This window comes from Crotalus tigris, unplaced genomic scaffold, assembly GCF_016545835.1.
Source record: "Crotalus tigris isolate CLP2741 ecotype Arizona unplaced genomic scaffold, ASM1654583v1 scf7180000017987.690289119674:8195010, whole genome shotgun sequence".
NCBI lineage: Eukaryota > Metazoa > Chordata > Lepidosauria > Squamata > Viperidae > Crotalus > Crotalus tigris.
This window is the reverse complement of record NW_024096758.1, coordinates 3,241,392-3,256,785: the sequence shown is the minus strand read 5'-3', so window position 1 is coordinate 3,256,785 and position 15,394 is coordinate 3,241,392. Positions and strand designations below refer to the sequence as shown.

Below are 15,394 nucleotides of genomic sequence, written 5' to 3'. Positions count from 1 at the left end.
TGCCCTCACATTGTGTAGCTTTACTCTTTGTAGAGCCTGGAGGTTGTTAGCTCAGCACAAATCCTCCCCCATTGTTTTCCACCCTGCTGTGGCTTGAGGGCTTTCATTTTCAGACAGTGCTGGGAAATTTGACAGTGTTGGATATCCTGCAGTAGGTAAGCCTGAATATTAGGCTGACGTCTGACGATGCCGGGTGCCTCAAAAACAGGCGGATCCGAGGGTCAGCAGCTGCCTCTTGGATCCAGACTATAGCAGACTGTCTTGGTTCACTTACATCTTGCTCCCTCTGCTCGGTGGGTCTTGGTGACTGAAGGCCTTTTGCTCGCCAAACACATGCCCCAGTTTCACACTCCTCCTCCCTAGGAAGTGGGCAGCCGGACCCGGGGAGTGGCTTCACTTAAAATACATACTGTAGCTGTGAAGGAGAGTAGCAAACGAGTTCAAAAGTTGATTTCCCCTGCACGGGTTGTACAGCAAGCCCCTTACCCCCCCCCCACTGGCATCCTCCTTGTAAGGTTCGAGGCAGACCCCTACCAAAAAGTAGCCTGGATCGACCTCAAGGTGAGTTTCCTGACCTGCGGGGCAAAGGAAACGCTGCGCAACAGCCCAGCAGCAGGTCCGCGTTGCATGCCGAGGCAGATTCCTGCTTGGTGGCACCGCGCTTGAAGTCTGACACACGTAACTGCAGGCAGGGAGAAGTAAAGACGCAACCAGGAAGTGGGCGCGAGGGTGCCTTTAGCAGACGGGCCTGCCAAAAGAAAGAGAAAGAAAGAGGAAGGGAAGGAGGGAAGGAGGGAGGGGGCGCTTCGTCGGAAGCGGCTTTTTTTTTTCCTGTTCCCTCCTTTGGATCCAAGAAGCAAAGTGGCACGAGGTTGCTCTTGATCCCCTCTAAACGGCTTTCGGCTTCGAAGGTGGACTGAAAGGTAGGCGAGGCGACCCGGACACTTATTTCCACTTCTCTCCCACTCTTTTGTTTCCTTCTCTTTTTCCTTTTCTCCGAAGGCGGCCGTACCTGCCTGAGAAATGCCAGCCATACTTTTCCAGCCAGGCTTGACCCTGGAGAAGCAGGCAGGGTAGAGAGGCGGCGTGGCCCTCCAGCTCTGCGCACACTTTCGGGCGTCCCCTCGGTTCTGCTCCACGGCTTCTTCCAGCCGGTCTGGGGACCCAAAGGCGGCTAGGGCTGAGTCACCCTTGGAGCCGCGCTTCCCATGGTCCGGGGCGCGCAGGAGACGGAATTTCTGCTCCGGCGAGACTTCGGGTTAGGCGTGTCCCTAGGAAAGGGAAGAGAGGCCGGGGGCGCCAGGTGGAGAATCGCAGACTCCCCCGGGTGGAATGAAGAATGCGCACCCGACTAGCGCTGGGCTAACTCTTAGGCTGGATTCGCACAACATGCCGGACTATGTTAAAATGGACCGGATAGTAGATTGGGCTTAGCGTGTTATTGGAAACCGAGCTACCGTCTCAATACATTATACGACTCAATCTATCTCTTTATATATTTATGTGTGTCCGTATATAAGCGTACCGGTTTAGATTTGTTAGTTCGGATGTAATGTGTTGTCTGGACTCATCCAAACTTTGAAGTTGATTGCTCAATGGGTAGCTGATTGGACTGCATTCCTTTTTTAATTTTTTTTTCTAATTTAGAATGGGGGGGGGGAGAAAACATTGGCAAAAAGTTGATGGCCAGACAGTTAATCCCCAGCAATTATATTATGGCTTTTGTACTTGCAAAGTGATTGACATTTGATTTGATAAGACTGATTATATTCCAGAGGGAGGACCAGGCTGTAATGGATGCCTGTGCATCAGTGCCACCTGATTTACTGTACTGTTTCTCTTTAGAATTAAGTGCCTCTCTGAGTTCAGAGAATCTTTCTTCTGAAAAAGGGTCATTTCTAATCAGTAGATCTGTCAAACATTGCAGGTTGCTCTGCCGAATAGATGGTTTGCAATATAAGAAGGACAAGAGGCTTCTAAAGACTAATTGATGCTTTTGAGACATAAGAAGGGGAGATGAGGACCCAGATTGTTGGGGGCAATGCAAATATATATATATATATATATATACATTGCTTACTGGTGTACACCGCTTAGAGAGTGCTTGCACTTAAAGCGGTATATAAGTCTCATAAATAAATAAATAAATAAATAAATGATAGACTTTTTGAGGTGGGCTGTGACCACCTCAATAATTTTTAAGATGTCATAGATATTTTTTTTGGGGGGGGTGCAACAGATCTACGTGGCATCCTTAGTGGAACTTGGATTTTACTTAATTCCTTGCTTTGCATTTGGGTGCACAGTGGAGCTTGTTTTTACTCAGGCCCTACAGATATTTTTGTGTTAAATTTTTTTTGGGAGGGGGAATAAAAGGGCTGGAAGATGTTCATGTTTAGAGAATTGGATATGTCCTGCTCTTCCGTGTGAAAACTCAGATTTTACCACTGAAGGTGAATGCTTTCTGAGTTTCATTCTTTATATCTGCTGACATGGCACTTGTTTGTTTTTTAATAAGTAAAATTTAGAAAGCTTTTGGTGGTGGGGACATATTATAAAGAAACAAGAGAAATTTCCTAATCATAATGGGAGTAATATAAATCTGTAATGGTAAAAAGATATCCCTTGAAAGATAAGCGTTGGATACAAAGCTGCCTGGACTCAGTGATTTTTAGGAAGTCTTTTCTATTCTTCTTTAGTTGTTATTGAAAAACAAAGGTATTCTGTACATGTCCCAATATACTTTCTAGCTATTTGCTTCAGGTAGAGCTACAATTTTAAAGATGGCCATGGAGAAGAAGTAGAAATCACGGAGAAGCTGGAAATATTCTTGCCCCCTGTTAAATATTCTAGCCCGTTAACTTGCTAACTTCTTAACAAAGCAAATCATGGCTAAGTTCATTATTTGAGTCAGATCATAAAGTGGAAAGTTCTGTCTTTTGCTTGTCAACAACTATATGCTGAAGTTCTCACTTCTAACTGGCTTTATTTCTTTTTCTCCCCCTTTCCCCCCCCAAAAAAAGTCAGAAAAGATGGCCTTGTTTGGTCTGCAAATTTTAAATAGAATGCTGGTTTGAATTTACATGGGTGCATGAGTGATTATTGTGTCTATTGAGGATCACAGTGCTAGTTCATACCCTGAGAACCCTTTTCTCTCCTTCAACTACTACAATCTTCAGAAGGAAGGTTAGCCTCTAAATTATTCTCTGGAATTGCCCCTAGAGTTGTAATTGCCTAAGGATTGTATTTGATATGGAACGTTTGCTTTTGGGGGTGAGGATATGTATCAAACCTGTGGAATCTTTCTATTTCCAATGTTTGTTCTGTCAAAATCTAGAAATACTGCAGTCTGAACAAAGGATGTAAATAGGCATACATCATGTAAAGCATTTGTTGTCCATTTGGGCCCCCAAAACCTAATGCAAGCTTTCAATGCAAATGTATCAAGCTTCCTGTTTGTAAATAAGATTTTCACCACATTGGTAAAAATCGGGGGGGGGGGGCAAATGAAACATACATCTTGTCTTCGGACAGACTCACGTATGGATAAAGATGAGGTTCATAGAAGATGGGTTCACACAACATGCTTATTGTTTTGTGAAACCTGGCCATTGCCCTAGCATGTGGAGCCCAGCCAGAGATTCCGAAAAATACCATCTGTACATGTAGAAAAGGAGCAAGTAGCAAGGAGAAGATGTTAGAATGCTTATCCTTGACAGGTTAATTAAGTGCAAATGCAACAATATGTCTGGAACTGATTCTTAAAAGACCCATAATATGTGATGGTATAGTCCAAAGTCAGGTTAACCTCCTTGCAAAAAAAGATTCTGATGTGAAGTTTTGTGCTTCATTGTGATGGAGTCTACCCAGCTCTTGACAAGGTTTATCTTTGATCTCTGGATAAGAATGCATTTCTAGCAGTGGCTAGCAAAAGGACAATAGTGACATTTCTCCAGTTGCTTGCTGCCAGCATTTGGAACTCAGATATATATTTTCTGAACATGGAGGTCTGGTCTTGCTATCACAGTTGATAATTGCTGATACACCTTCATAGAATTTCTTCAGTATCCTTTAAAAGCCGTATTAACCAATCACTGTATTCTGCTATAATACATCCTTCGATCAATAGAAGTTATAGAAAGAATTAAACTGGCCAGCAGTTAGCCAATCTGGGGGAGGCTGGGGGGGGGGGGAGAAGAAGAAGAGAGAGGTCCTATATGAGTTTAAGCCTGTCCTTGTGCCAGCTAACAATTGGTGATTGCTCATGGTACAAAATGTATAAATTTTGCACTAGCTTTCCTAGTGAATCTTGGAAGTTATAATATGATCATCATACTGAAAATTCTCAGGTGAAGGTCAGATTTTATTAACAACTCCTTCACGCCAAATGTCAGTTTCCAAAATTGAAATCCTAACTCCTTAAGCATCCCCTTGAAAGCCTTGTAATCAAATAGACATATTTAACACTTGACTGTGAATTAGGGTCTTGTTACCTTGCTTGGAGCTGTTTGTGGAAAATCTCTAGAGGTTTGGATTTAAATTCAGAATTGTAATAACCAAGCTATCTGAGCAAAAAAGAATTATATTCAGCATTCATATAATAATGATTTTTCATAATTGTGCAAGTGTATATATTTATGTATTACAGAGAGCTTGACATGCATTCTTTGGTTATTGATTTTTGAGAGAGATTCTAAATCTAAGTTGCTTTCTGTGTGGCGAAGAGGCAGAATTAACACCTAAAATTGCAGATGTATTTAAGATTTTTTTTAAAAAAAAGTTGCAATGTTTAGGAAACTTTTTAGAGAAATTTCCATCCTCTTTCCCATATCTGTGCTAAAAAATGAGATCTGTTTTCTGCAAATGACTATCATCAAGTTCAATTATGCAATGGAGTGCATATGTGCAAATTTAATTAAGCTGCTTATTGCTAAATTAAATACACGTTTACAGACTTTTCAAGGACTGAGTAAGTTGATAAAAGAGAACATATATTCTATAGTCTAAAGATATAGCTGAAAATAACATGAAAAACTGCAGTCAGACTTCGCTCAGATTTTTTTAAAGAAAAGATTGAAAGTGATAATGATCCACAGAAACTAGAGTTTAACCCCTCCGTGCTATCTGAGTTTCCTTATTCAAGTCATCTCATTTCTCCCACCCAGAAAAATATAAGACATCTATACCGAAAATAGTTCAGTATTTTGTGAGAATTAGTATTGAGAGGATTAGAAATGTGTTAATCAATACCAAGCTGGTATGTTCATTAACTCGAAACTGTATCAAAACATTAGCTCAAATTGGTATATTCTCATAGGTTTTTTTCCTAGGAAGTTATTTGAGGGCATCAAGGAGTATATCGGCTCTAGCTCACTCTTGCCTTGTTACATGAAAGCAAAGATCTCTGTTGGAGAGAATGGCCATTGGCATTACCAAAGCTCTTCCTTTTCCTTAGGGGAAAATCTAATTTATTTGATTAATGCAAGATGCTTAAATCATAATGTGAGCAATGGAGCAAGAAGGTACCAGAGTTGACACTAAATTATATTTTATTTTAGCAAAGGATCGCAACTAATATAGTGTCAAAAGATTCAGGGTAAAAATTTACCAGGTGTACCTACAATACATAATACAAGCTTTAAAAATTGAGCTGGAGTTCATATGTTGGCCGGTCTATGTTCTGACTCTTACCCAGCCACCAGTTCAAACAGGTGAAGGGCGCCCAGGTTAAAGATCTATTCCACAGTAATCTCGCAGTATTGTATATGATGGATAATCATGTCACATGTCATCTTCGTAGTCTTGTTCATCATGCTGAAAGCTATTCAGAGGAATAAATGTTGCTGGTGGATAACAAAACAAAAACATTGGACAGCTTTCATAATGTAGCAGGAGTTCAGTATTGTCACCCAATTTAACTTTAGCCACCTCTCACCATCTCTGTTATCAACTAAGGGACATGTACAGGTACAAGTATAGTATAGGTGGTACCTTTCTCAATAGTAGTAACTGTGAGAGGGATCTTGGAGTCCTAGTGAACAATATGAGCCAACATGTGCTGCAGCTGCCAAAAAAGCCAACAAGTTCTAGGCTGCATTAACAGAGGGATAGAATCAAGATCACGTGAAATGTTTATAATGCCTTGATAAGGCCACACGTGGAATACTGCATCCAGTTTTGGTCACCATAATGTAAAAAAAGATGTTGAGACTAGAAAGAGTGCAAAGAAAAGCAACAAAGATGATCAGGGGACCAGAGGCTAAAACATATAAAGAATGGTTGTTGGAATTGGTTATGTCCAGCTTAATAAAGAGAAGGGCTAGGGATGACATGATAGTAGTGTTCCAATATCTCGGGGGTGCCACAAAGAAGAGGGAGTCAAGCTAGCCTTACATTTCAAATCTATAAGGGACTGCCATAAAGAAGAGGGAAAATCAACCTATTCTCCAAAGCACCTGAGGACAGGATAGGACAAGAAGCAATGGATGGAAACTAATCAAGGAGAGAAGCAACCTAGAACTAAGGAGAAATTTCCTGACAGTTAGAACAATTAATCAGTGGAACAACTTGCCTTCAGAAGTTGTGAATGCTCCAACATTGGAAGTTTTAAAGAAGAGACTGGACAATCATTTATCTGAAATGGTATATAGCAGGGGTGTCAAACTCAATTTCACTGAGGGCTGCATCAGCATTGCGGTTGCCCTTGGGGGGCTGGGTGGGTGTGGCCAGAGTGGGTGCAGCCTACTGGGTGGGCGTGGATGGAGTGGATGGATGGAGTGGGCGTGGATGTAGAACTGGGCGTGGCCAGTTCTACATCATTCGCGTCAAGGGTGTCTGTGGGGGCCTGGGCAAGAGTGGGACAGATCTGAGGGTCTCTGGCAGAAGGGGATGGGACCAAGGCATGGTCCACCGGGGCAAGTGCCAAGATGGCCACCACAAAATTGTACATTGGGTCCCGGCTGGCCTGGGCCAGGGCCAAGGCAGCGGAGGCCGTTCCCTCACTGTTTCCAGGATGGCTTTGCAGACTACATGAAACCACTTTGCAGGCTGCATCCGGCCCCCAGGCCTTGTGTTTGACATGTCTGATATATAGGGTTTCCTGCCTAAGCAGGCAGTTGGACTAGAAGACCTCCAAAGTCCCTTCCAACTCTGTTTATTCTATTCTATTCTATTCTGTTCTGTTCTATTCTATTCTATTCTATTCTATTCTATTCTATTCTATTCTATTCTATTCTATTCTATTCTATTCTGACCAGAAGGAAGGTGAATGGACTCAGTTATGGCAACAATGGGTGCAGTGTGGGAAGACCTGAAAGACTCTCTTAGGGACACATAGATCATCATGGAGAAAATCCATGGGATTGCTAGGAATTGAAAACTATTTGAAGGCACATAATCAATCACAATGGAAGGACCAACACTGATTTTTCATGGAAGAAGATACATTTCTTCAGATGGTCCCTCTTGAGCCTACTGGCATACTTCTTATTCAAATGGCATCCTGCAAATGGAGTATAAGAATGTTTACTTATCACATTAAAAAACTATTTATAAAATATGAAAGCCTTGTTATCATCCCTTTCACTTGCTAGAAAAATTATTTGCTGCTCTGACATGTGACATTGTTGTTCTATTCTAGAAAAAGTCTCACAACCACACTTTCCCTATTTATTTATATAGATGTGAGCAGGGTTTGGTATATTTACCAGCCTCAGGAATGAGAATGGTACACTCTGCTTATGAAGAGGAACTGCATCTAACTGACACAGTCACATAACACTAGGAATGTGCAATATTTCACATTCAAAGGGGAAAAGCTGCTTAGGAGTGTGCAGGAATAGCACCTCTCTGCAACTCCATAAACTAAAAATTTCTCTTCTAGGGGTTATACTGCAATGTGGAGAGCTGCTAGATCAGAGGTCCCTAACCTTTTGGGCACCAGGGACCGGTTACGTGAAGAGAGGTTTTTTCATGGACTAGAGGGGGCGTGGTTTTGTGTGCTGCCTGCATCCCGCAGATGGGCCTTTGCTTGTTTGTGTGGACCAGTTGCTGGCATGCCGTGGCCCGGTACTTGTCCATAGACCGGGGGTTGGGGCCTCCTATGCTAGATAATTTTTGAAAAAAAAAAAACTTTAAAAAAAGAGTTGCAAACAGGTGCTGCACGAGTGTCCCACATGTTTGGTAGCACCTTTTTATTTTAAATCTATAAAATTGCTTTATTTATTGATATTTATTTAGAAACTGTCTTCTCCCTCATAAAAAGCTATATATAAATACAGTTAAAACAAGAATAAAATAATAAAAAATATTAAAAGGCAGGGATTTTTTGCATATAGAAGGGCCTGGGCATGTTTATCTCAAAATAGATCTTGGCTAGTTGGGGATGAAATAGGCCAACACATAGACAACAGCTTATACAATACTGGATGAGATGAACCAGTAGCTTCCGAGACAGGCTTCATCATCAATATGAAGATAATGCATTTTCTGTTCTTTGATTCTTGGGCATGCTTCCACTTTCTACAGTGTTCCTGCAGAACAGCTGCTGTTCATGAACACTGTGTTCCCTCTTTTCTTTTCCTTTGGAAGACACTCCTACTTCCTCATCCTTTTCATACTGAGTGTTTTACCTATCTGCAAGCATAACTGCAGGCGTGAATGAGTGAGCAGTAACAGTGCTGGGAAGCTCATTTTTCCTTTAAATTGGCATTAGCTCTTCCTTTTCACTATCAGCAATCAGTGCAAGGTTCACAGTGAACCCAGACTCACAGGCAAATGGGATAGGAAGGCACTCGCCTTGCTCATATTGCAAGGAATCTGGCTAGCTGGTACAGGGGTCCCCAACCCCCGGTCTGTGGACCAGTACTGGGCCACGGCATGCCAGCAACCGGTCTGCACAAACAAGCAACGCCCCACCCAAGAGATGCAGGCAGCACACAACCCACACCCCCTCTGGTCTGCAGAAAAACCTCTCTCCACAGAACTAGTTCCTGGTGCCCAATAGGTGGGGGGGGGGCCTGAGTTAGTACATCTTCTGGACCAGAGTTTGTTCAAATGTTTTTGAGCAACAACATTTATTTTTATGTTACAGATGCTTTTGGGTTATGCCATTGTGATCCTAAATGGCTCCAAGAAGTAAGATAAAAATACAATAACAATTATTGTATTAGTAATACAACGATCATAAAACAAACCATCAAAATAAATCAGAACTATAATTAGAAAACTCGTGATAACTGCCCCTTTTCCCTATTAGCACTTCTGTTCCCGTCTTTTGATTCCATCTAAATATAGTCAGCAAGTCATAATGTGCTTAACCACAATGTGTTGAATAGACCACATTTGGCTGGGCTTACCCATGATTAGAAGAATAGAATGGAGCTGAAAGGGACCTTGGAAGTCTTCTAGTCCAGCCCCCTGCTCGAGCAGGAGAACCTATATCATCTCAGACAAGTGACTATCCAGTCTCTTCTTTAAAACCTCCAGTGATGGAGCACCCAGGATTTCTGAAGGCAAGCTGTTCCACTGGCTAATTCTCCTCACTGTTAGGAAGTTTCTCCTGAATTCCAGGTTGCTTCTCTCTCTGGTCAGTTTCCAACCATTGTTTCTTGTCCTGCCCTCTGGTGCTTTGGAGAATAGTTTGACCCCCTCTTCTTTGTGGCAGCCCCTCAAATACTGGAATACTGCTATCATGTTGCCCCTGTTTCTTTTTTTCTTTAGGCTAGCCAAACCCAAGCCCTGCAGCCGTTCTTCATATGTTTTAGTCTCCAGACCGTGGATTATTTTAGTTCTCTGAACTTTTTCCAAGGTCCCAACATCTTTTTTGTAGGATGTCCAAAATTGATTGCAGTATTTCAGGTGTGGTTTTACTAAGGTTTTATAAAGCGGTACTAATACTCCGCATGATCTTGATTCTATGCCTCTGTTTATACAACCCAGGATTTTATTAGCTTTTTGGGCTGTTACTGCACACTGCTGGCTCATAGTCAAGTGATCGTCCACTAGGACTCCAGGTCTCTCTCACAGTTGCTGTTTTTGAGCCAGGTCTCGATGCAGTTCAATAGTGGAAAAAAGGCAGGAACAACCAAATGCAAATAGACAGCACCTGGCTCAACAGTGGTGCCTGTGAGAGGGATTTAGGTGTCCTAGCAGACCACAGCGTAAATGTGAGCCAGCAGTGTGCTGCAGCTGCCAAAAAAGCCAATGCAGTCCTAGGCTTCATCAACAGAGAGATAGCATCAAGATCATGAAAAGTGATAGTACCACTTTATACTGCACTAGTAAGGCCACACTTGGAATATTAGATATAGTTCTAGCTGTCATGACACAAAAAAGTTACTGAGTTCCTAGAAAGAGTGCAGAGAAGAGTATCTAAGATGGTATGGGGTTTGGAGGCTAAACCATATGATGAATGGCTAAGGAAACTAGGTTTCTAGAGAAGGCTTGGGGGTAACATGATAACTGCCTTCCAATATTTCATAGTCTATTATAGAAAACACCGGGTCAATTTATTCTCCAAAGTGCTTGAGGGTAGGACAAAAAGCAATGGATGCAAGTTTGTAAATCCAAGTGGAATTAAAGAGAAATTTCCTGTTAGTAAGAACAATTAATCAATGGAACAGCTTGCTTCCTGGACTTGTGGGTGCTCCATCACTGGAGGTCTTCAAGAAAAGATTGGACAGCCATTTGTCTGGGATGGAATAAGAACTCTTGCCCTGGGCGGGGGATTTGACTAAAAGACCTCCAAGGTCCCTTCCAGCCCTATGATTCTATGATACTGTGGTTCTATGAATCATGCGTTCTTTCTTATTAGCACAGCGTAACTGTGGAGTCCTCTCTGGGTTTGAGCAACTTCTTCCTCTATTTTAAGATTAAAATAGCACATGCAGGGGAATAACAGAGTAGCCTATGTAAAGACTGTGAGAAGGGAGTCATGCCGTAAGAGGTTTAAGTAAGCAGTTAAGGACAACTGAGGACACCAGTTCATGGTATACACTTAACCAGATTGAGTAAAGACTTAGCAGAGGCTTTCAAATAGCATACTATGCTTGGTTAGTGTTAAATTTGGCTTTCTTTTGTAGCTTCACATATTACATAAACTGAGTCCATTTAGTTAATTATAGTTGCACCATATAGCTTAATTCAGAAACCAGATTAAGTATGTTCTGTGAATGCAGCCAGTTTTTAGAATAGAATTCAAAGAAGCTTTAATTTGGAATAATTCAAAATTGAAGTGGGGGAGGGTAATTAAATAATTCTCAGCTACTACAGGGGAAAGAATTTCGATATTTTTTCTTTTTATTTTCAAAACAATAAATGGAAACTTCTGGACTAATATAATCAATCAATCCATACTGCTTTATATAGAACCAATAGAAATACTATCCTCTGACAATGCCTTATGTTTTCCACTAAGCTTTCATGTTTACTGCCAGAATCCAAAGTGATGCACATGGAGCATGGAGACCCTGTATTAGTCTTCCATTGATGAGAAACAAAAATAAATACATAAAGATGTTTCCCATTATTCAAACCTTGGGTGATAGATTGTCACTTAATTCTGTTGAAAGCTGTTTATTTCGGCTAACCTCTTTGGAGTGTCATCTTAAGTGGTTTTGCTGTTTCTATTATCTATGTGTCTTCTGGACGTTTTAAACTGTATCCAATATTTTCAACACACCTTTAAACAGTTCACTATGTGCTCTTCTAAAAAATGGTGGAAAAAAATGCTTGGACTTTGTACAGTTGTAGGGGAATCTGCACAATACCAATACAGATTCTAGCTTCTTCCACATCTGTCCTACGTTTATGACTAAGTGTAAAGTCCATGCATGAATCCATGATTTCAAAGTCAGCCAAGCTTCCTAGTCTCACCCTAGTCTCACAAAATGTACTTAATTACTTACTTACATATTTATTAGATCTATAAGAACTGTCAAACTCAATGTGACTTTGCTTAATCTTTCTACAGAACTTATTGTTTTCCAATTTTTGATAATTGAATTGCACAAAGCAAAATATTGCCCTATTTTGACACAGCATTGACAAGACATTGCAGTGTAGGAATGCAATAAATTATATGATAGAATTACGTATTTTAGGAAGCCAGGATTGGCTTTGCATATACTTGGAAAGAAAATTTATTTTTTGGCACTGTGTCATGTGTGAAGCAGCTCTTGGCATAAATATCCAGCCAACACTCCTCTACTGTGCACATGTTCATATAGAATGTTTAAAATGAGTTTATTGCCTGGGGCATCTTATTCTAGTCTGGCATAACTTTTGAGATTAATCGTGATGCCAGAAGGGAGAGTAGAAATGTTGGTGATGAGGCAGCCATCCAGATTCCCTCAAAAGCATTTCCTGTATGATTAAATCAGCATCTTTTCAGAATTTTAGCCAGAATACATACAGAATAACAGACTAATAGAATAACAGAGCTGGAAGGGACCTTGGAGGTCTTCTAGTCCAACTCCCTGCTCAAGCAGGAAATCCTATACACTTTCAGACAAATGGTTATCCTATCTCAGTGATGGCGAACCTTTTAGAGACCGAGTGCCCAAACTGCAACCCAAAACCCAATTATTTATCGTAAAGTGCCAGGGCTGCATCAGTATTGTGGTGCCCTCAGGGGGGGCGGGGGGCATGGCCAACTGGGTGGGTGTGGTTGCAGTGGTTACGGCAGACTGGGTGAGCATGGCCAGGGCCAGTCCCTCGCCATCTCTGGGGCATCCCTGGGGGGCCAATGCCACTTGTTTGCCCACCTTCCTGCCCTGTCGCTTCCAAACGCCATGTGCTTGCTACTCTGGCAAACTCTGCTGGGCAACGACACGCGTGCCCACAGAGAGGGCTCTGAGTGCCACCTCTGGCACTCATGCCAGAGGTTCGCCACCACTGTCCTATCTCTTCTTAATGGAATCATCTGAGAACATTCAGCTTCTGAATCTCTTTTAGAGAGAGATGTCCATGACCCTGAGACACAGAGAGAAGCTGTTCATGGACTTACTGGATTCTTAACGGTACTTCAGTAGCTCCAAATATGGGTCTGTTTTGTTTTTGCTCAGTAAATAAAAAGTGGTGATAGGATGCTTTGTCCATCCCATCATGTTACAGATATTAATGTATTTTATTGTTGAGGTTGTTTCCTTGTATTTAACATTCATAATGTTTTCAGCAACTTTGTATTCCAGTCCAAGATTGGTGGATTCAAAATAACAATGATGATGATAATGCAGTGTGGCTTCCTTCTGCTTGGCCTATTTTTGAGCAAGAAATGTAATTATTAAAGGGAGGTTTTCCCCCTCCCAACAGGATAAACAACTGAGAATGTGGCCTGAGTCCCATTTTTATAGTCCCAGCTCTCCCACAATTTGCCAGGAAAACATGGTTGCAAAATGGAAATATTTGGAACCATAACTAATTTCCTTCTTTCCTTCCTTCCCAAATTTCAGAGAAGAGCAACTAAGATGATCAAAGGTCTGGAGACTAAAACATATGAAGAACGGATGCAGGACTTGTGTATGGCTAGTCTAAAGAAAAGAAGAAATAGGGGAAAGATGATAGCAGTGTTCCAGTATTTGAGGGGCTGCCACAAAGAAGAGGGGGTCAAACTATTCTCCAAAGCACCAGAGGGCAGGACAAGAAACAATGGTTGGAAACTGATCAAAGAGAGAAGCAACTTGGAATTAAGGAGAAAGTTCCTGACAGTGAGGAAAATTAGCCAGTGGAACAGCTTGCCCTCAGAAATCGTGGGCGCTCCATCACTGGAGGTTTTAAAGAAGAGACTGGATAGTCACTTGTCTGAGATAGTATAGGTTCTCCTGCTTGAGCGGGGAGCTGGACTAGAAGACCTCCAAGGTCCCTTCCAGCTTCTGTTCTGTTCTATTCCTTCTTTCTTTCTGGAAGACAACCATTTTCTGTTAAAAAAAATGAAAAGATGATAAGATAAGACAAGATAACCTTTATTGTCATTTTTATACTGTGGGCACAATGGCAAACATCAAAAATGAAATTTAGTTGCCCGCTCTCAAAGTGAAACACATACATGACACACACCTAAACATACTATGAACAACATATGTATAGACCCACATCCCTACATATACATAGCAAATAAATATTAAACATTGTCCATCTTGAATATATAACGGAAGGAGGAAGCTTGAGAGTTCGCAAGATTAATGCTGTATGGAATGAAACTCTGGCTGAACCTGGATGTTCTGCTGAGGATACCACGAAGCCTCCTCCCAGAAGATAACAAGGAAAACAGGTCGTGAAGAGGATGTGTAGTGTCCCAGATGATCTTACGGACCCTGCTCAAGCAGCACTTCTGTGCTATGCTATGAAAACTCTTCAAATAAAAATGAGCCAACCATCCTCAAAGGAAAAAGGATTACATACACCTTTAATATCCCTACATCAAGTCTGTGTTCCTTGGAGGCTGAAAATACCTGCAGTCAAAGTTCTGTGGGTGTGGAGGGGGGAAATGGATCCCAAGCCCCCAAGAGTTTGAATTATTTGTAGAAATAATAAAAAGGCAAAATACAAATAAAATAAATAAGATGCCTGGAAAGAGGAAGAACTTAGGAAGTTTGTAGAGGGGGAAGCAAAGCACCTGTGGTTGCATGAAAGCTAGAATCAGAATAGAGCTGGAAGGAACCTTGGAGGTCTTCTAGTCCAGCCCCCTGCTCAAGCAGGAGAACCTATACTATTTCAGACAAGTAACTGTCCAGACTCTTCTTAAAAACCTCCAGTGATGGAGTGCCCACGATTTCTGAAGGCAAGCTGTTCCACTGGTTAATTGTCCTCAGAGTCAGGAAATTTCTCCTTAATTCCAGGTTGCTTCTCTCCTTGATTAGTTTCCATCCATTGTTTCTTGTCCTGCCTTCTAGTGCTCTGGAAAATAAATTGACTCCCTCCTCTTTGTGGCAACCTGTCAAATACTGGAATACTGCCATTATGTCTCCCCTATTTCTTATTTTCTCTAGAAAAGGAAAGGCATAGGAAGTAGACTTTGTGTGCCATTGGCTGTCTGAGAAGTTTTGAGTTTTATTTTCTTATAGTTATCTCTTAAAAGATTCTGTTGCATGCTGGTTCCCTGTCAGGGTTTATCAATTCTCATACTGCTAAGTCAGCAGAAAACTCTCTGTGTGTGCCTGTGATTATGCACAGGCATGCAACTGGCACAAACAATTGTTATTTTATATTGATGCTATACTTCAGACCCCTTGAACTCCCCATCCCTAAACTGAAGCACTTTTTTAAAAGAACTAAGCATCTCAACTCCTCATTCTAAAAGTGGTGAACTATAAAGCAAGACCATCTCAGCATATGGTGATAGAAGATGGATTGGGGGAAGATATTTTAGATAATTCCTTTTGCAGTCCAATAGCTG

General features: G+C 41.5%; 1 protein-coding gene across 8 annotated transcripts in view; it reads left to right on the top strand.

The window, feature by feature from the left end:
- Positions 1 to 423: 423 nt before the first annotated feature.
- PTK2B (protein tyrosine kinase 2 beta) overlaps positions 424 to 15,394 on the top strand; it is a 97,849-nt gene continuing 82,878 nt past the window's right edge. For 4 of the 8 annotated variants that reach the window (XM_039345980.1, XM_039345984.1, XM_039345983.1 and 1 more), the window contains exon 1: positions 693 to 923. The gene's annotated coding sequence lies outside the window, so the exon portion shown is untranslated. Of the gene's footprint in view, positions 562 to 691; positions 924 to 15,394 lie in introns of those variants that run through there. The other 4 variants (XM_039345987.1, XM_039345985.1, XM_039345981.1 and 1 more) reach the window with 3 other exon arrangements.